At 42.2% G+C, this 4,792-nt stretch overlaps 1 pseudogene; it reads left to right on the forward strand.

The window, feature by feature from the left end:
• The first annotated feature begins 613 nt into the window (after positions 1 to 613).
• Positions 614 to 1,958, forward strand: LOC106635101 (U1 small nuclear ribonucleoprotein C-like; annotated as a pseudogene).
• The last annotated feature ends 2,834 nt before the right edge of the window (positions 1,959 to 4,792 follow it).

Here is a 4,792-nt window from a genome sequence, read left to right on the forward strand (position 1 = left end):
GATGTGAGGCCTTCTTATTAAGTAGAGTAGAAAATACTTGGCAACCATTCGCTATAAGGGTGGAGGTGAGGGGAGAAGTTAAAGATGACTCCCAGGCTTCTGATTTGGTAACTGAGGCTCACGAATGGAAGAAACTTGGGGATATATAAATGGGTCCCATTATGGATATGTTGCATTTGGATCCAGGTGGGCAATTTGGTGTGCAGTTCAATATGAGGGTCTGAAGGAGTGGGTTGGGCTAGAGATAGGATTTGGGAGCTATCAGTAAACCTACAGCCTATGCACCACTGGGAGTTAAAGAAGAGAGTTTCAAAAAGGAGAGCAATGATGCCAAGTATCTCAGAGGAGTCAACTAAGAAAGAACAAACTATTCCCTGGGTTAAACAATGAGGAAGTCATTGATGACCTTAGGACAAGCAGTTTCTGTGAACTTGAAGAGGCAGAAGCCAAGTCATATCTGATGGAGGACCTCTCCAGAAGCCCAGATAAAAAGAAGACAAATTGGAGTGATAGCTGAAAGAGGAATGTAGAATGGTGAGAGTTTTACCTGTAATTTTTTAGATTTAAAGAGACTTGAACATGATGAGAAGAAACCAGAAGGACGGGAAAGTTGAAGAAACAGGAGAGCAAATGCATCATTGATGGAACAAATTCCTGGATGGATATGGAGAAGAGTAAATTCAAGAGCGGTGACACAAGGACAGTGGTGACACTGGCCTTGACACATTTGTCCTCCAAGACACCCGGGAAGGAAAACAGAGATGCAGATAAGCTTGTGAGTGGGGAGTGGGAACTGAGGAAGTTCATCCCTGGTCATCTCAGTTTTATCAGTTAAAGAAAGTAGGGGTACTTAGGATAGGCTAGGGAGCATGAGAAGAATGGCAAAAGTTTGGACCTATCATGGAGAAGAGGGGAAAAGGGTAACTGACCAGAGACACAGATACAGATGGCTAGAAGCACTGAGGACCAGATGAGACTGGAAATCCTAAATGTATAGTAGTAGCACCAGTCCACCTAGCTGTGTGTATTTCTCTGACACTTGGCTACCAGTGGGTAGCATGGAAGAAGATGGATATGTTTGGGTTAATCCAGGGTTGGAGATTTATAAGACAGGGTTAATAGAAGGGGGTAAAAGAGATAAGGAAGCTGGGTTTTCTCGGTAGAAAGTAGTTGAAGTGATAAGAATGGGACCTGGGCAGGAAAGGGAAGAAAATGAAACAGGAAAGGATGATACAAAACAGAAGACTAGGGTAAAATGAAGTATACAATTTGCTGAAGATCTTATGAAGATCAAAGAACAGGTATAATCAGAGTAGGGATGAAAAGTTCTAGAAAGACAGGATAGTATGGTCAGAGAATTCCTGGAATAAAATGTTGTGGTTTTTTTTTCCAAAACATTTTACCACTATTTCCATGTTATACTGTAAGTTTGAAAAATGTATTACAAGGTCATCTCCAGGCGTTGTGGAATGGAGTGGCCAACCTCCTTCAGAGCAACATGCCCAAGTCTTATTGTGTCTACTATAATATGTAGCTCTCCCATGACTCTCCATCTGTGAGAAAGGCCCACTTCAGTGGTAGGAAACACAAAGAGAATGTGAAAGACTACTACCAAAAATGGATAGAAGAACAGACTCAGAACCTGATTGACTAAACAATGGCTTCATTTCAACCAGGAAAGATACCTCCTACTCTATTCTCTGCTCCTCCTCTGCAGGGGCAATGATACCCCCTCCCCCCAGCCTTCCAGGTCCTCTTTGCCCAAGTATAATGCCAGCACCCCATATGCGAGCCCTCCCATGATGCCAATGATGGGCCCTCCTTTTCATGGGATGATGCCAGTGGGACTTGCTCCTGGAATGAAGCCACTCATGGGAGGTCACATGTCAATGATAAGGCCTCCCGCCTGTCCCATGATGGTGCCTGCTTGGCCTAGAATGACTTGACCGGATGGTTAAGGATAGTGCAGAGGCCTTGTGTATCAGGTTTATATTACTTGTTCTACTTCACTAGGAGACCATGGTGCTGTGACTCTGGGTGTTTTCTTAACAGCACGATAAGGGAGACTTTCTCTCTTTTCTTATCAAAGAGAGAATAGTTTTGGAGGGGAGAAGTGGGACCAAAAAAAAGTAGTTTTTATTTGTATTGTGAAATGTGAAAATAAAATTGTTAACTCTTTTCATAAAAAAGCAACTACAACAACCAAAAAACCCCAAAAATGTATTACAAGTGAAAGTGTATATGTTTGGTAACTTAAATTTGTTATTTTGTATTATCTGTGCCTTTGGCTCTCTTCCATATGATAATCCCATTCTCTTTTCATTGAACTAGGAAAATGTAGATCAGGTCTTAAGAGGATCATATTTCTAATGCTTTCACTATTTTATATGTACAGTGATATTATTATTATTATTTTAAATAAAAACTCTTGAGAAAGAAGCTAGTGTTTTCTATTTCAGCTGTTTCAGCAGCTGTTGTAAAGATAAGCAAGCTTTCAATATACCTGCTTCCTCTGACTTTTCCTTTCCCCTAAATTTAAGTCGATTATAGGAAAAAATATAACTTATAAAGCTGAGGAGGACAGATCACACCAATAGAACCCACATGACAGGTGACTAATGGTAACAAAGTGGACCCATGGGATGATGGGGAAAGTTAGGGAGGCTGTGCATACCTTCATGACCTAGATTGGAAGCTGAGCCTGAAACCTGGTTAGATACATATGGGTTGGAGGTGCATTGCACATAAATGAAGTACTAGTCACTTCCATTCCATCTAAGGCTGCTTCAGCTGTACTTTTGGAAGAGATGTTAAGAATTAAATGTGTGCATTATTTAAACATAATTTGGTAGAAAAGCAAATATTTTATTTGTTATGCCTCATTTTGCTAAAATAAGTGTTTAGCAAGTGTGGAGGTTAGGTGAAAATGCAAATGGAATTATAGGTAATGGATTACAGTCCCATTTGTGGAGAATTAAGAATCCCATTTGTGGAGATGAAGAGAATTAAGAATTAAGAAATTTTATTAGTTAGTAGGACTAGGCTGCATCTCAAGAATTCTGTTCACTTGTGTTACAATGGACAGAATAAAGGTGGACTACCATGGTGTAGGGAGAAAATAGCAGAAGAAGAAACCAGCCAGGCGTGGTGGCTCACCCCTGTAATCCCAGCACTTTGGGAGGCCGAAGTGGGCAGATTACCTGAGATCAGGAGTTCGAGACCAGCCAGGCCAACGTGGTGAAACCTTGTATCTACTAAAAATACAAAAATTAGCTGGGTGTGGTGGTGGGCACCTGTTGTCCCAGTTACTTGGGGGACTGAGGCAGGAGAATCGCTTGAACCCGGGAGGCAGATATTGCAGTGAGCCGAGATCAGGCCACTGCACTCCAGCCTGAGTGACAGAACGAGACTCTGTCTCAAAAAAAAAAAAAAAAAAGCAAAACATTTATCACTGGGTTTGCTATCACTGGCTAGCTCAAACCAGCTAGCAAGAAGATTCTTGTTCCTTTGTCAAGCATATTCCTACAAGATTAAGAGTAGGGATGATGCCTTGTCAATAGGAAGTGCTTAGGTAAATTGCAGGTCTGTTCTCACCTTCTTTCCTTTGATGGAGAGTGTTTCTGGTTGCCACGTCTCATGACTTTAACATCATCTAATTCCCATGCCCATGCTCATCAAACCATCTGTTAGTGGTAATTTGCCTATGTAGACTTTTCTAAAAAAAAAAGGGAAAGGTGTAGGGGTTGGCGCGGGGGCAATTCCTTGGCATGCTGACATGAATACTCCTGTTTGCTTAGCAATTTTGTCTGTCCTTGTAACTAACAGAATAACATTGTAGTTTATTTACCAGTTTATTGTGAGATGACTAATTAGGGTGAGTTGCTGCCGCCTGATTCTGATGAAATTGGGAAGGGAAACGTAAATTTCTTCACCTTTAAAGAAGATCAGCAGGCCTGGATTTTACAGTAGCACTGCCATTAGAGAAGCCCCATATGAGCTACTGCCAATCTCTGTCTTAGATATTTTTTTTCTCTCTCTCTCTTTTTTTGAGATGGAGTCTCGCTCTGTTGCCCAGGCTGGAGTGCAGTGGCAGCACGATCTTGACTCGCTGCAACCTCCACCTCCCAGGTTCAAGCAATTCTCCTGCCTCTGCCTCCTGAGTAGCTGGGATTACAGGTGCCCGCCACCATGCCCAGCTAAGTTTTGTATTTTTAGTAGAGACCAGGTTTCACCATGTTGGCCAGGCTGGTCTTGAACTCCTGACCTCAGGTGATCTGCCTGCCTCAGCCTCCCAAAGTGCCAGGATTACAGGCGTGAGCCACTATGCCTGGCCTTAGATTTTTTTTTTTGTCTATCTCAACAAATGTCATGTATGGCTTCTCAAATCATATGTTGTTACCTCTTATTCTGGTTTCAATACTAAAATTCCACTAAATTGCCTGTAATTCAAATATCCTAGACCTGGACAAGGGGCCCTGTTGTGAGGCAGTGGGGCTCAGGCTTCATTCCCATCCAGAATGCTTGTGACAATGCATATTCCAGGCTTCCCATAGAAATACTATGTCAGTACATTGAGGTAGAACCTGGATTCTGCACTTTTAGCATCACTGATTTTGATACACGGAGTCGACAGACCACACTTTGAGAAACTTCTTTAGATTGAGGTGCTAGCTCATTTGTGACTATGAGCTCTAAAAGGGATATTTTCTGTTCCTGAGAGCCATGGGTTCCTTCCCTGACCAGAGTGAAGTTCAATGCACACAGAGAAAGGGAAGTTGGGGGAAATGAAGCC

Source organism: Pan paniscus, chromosome 11 (assembly GCF_029289425.2).
Source record: "Pan paniscus chromosome 11, NHGRI_mPanPan1-v2.0_pri, whole genome shotgun sequence".
NCBI classification, from domain to species: domain Eukaryota; kingdom Metazoa; phylum Chordata; class Mammalia; order Primates; family Hominidae; genus Pan; species Pan paniscus.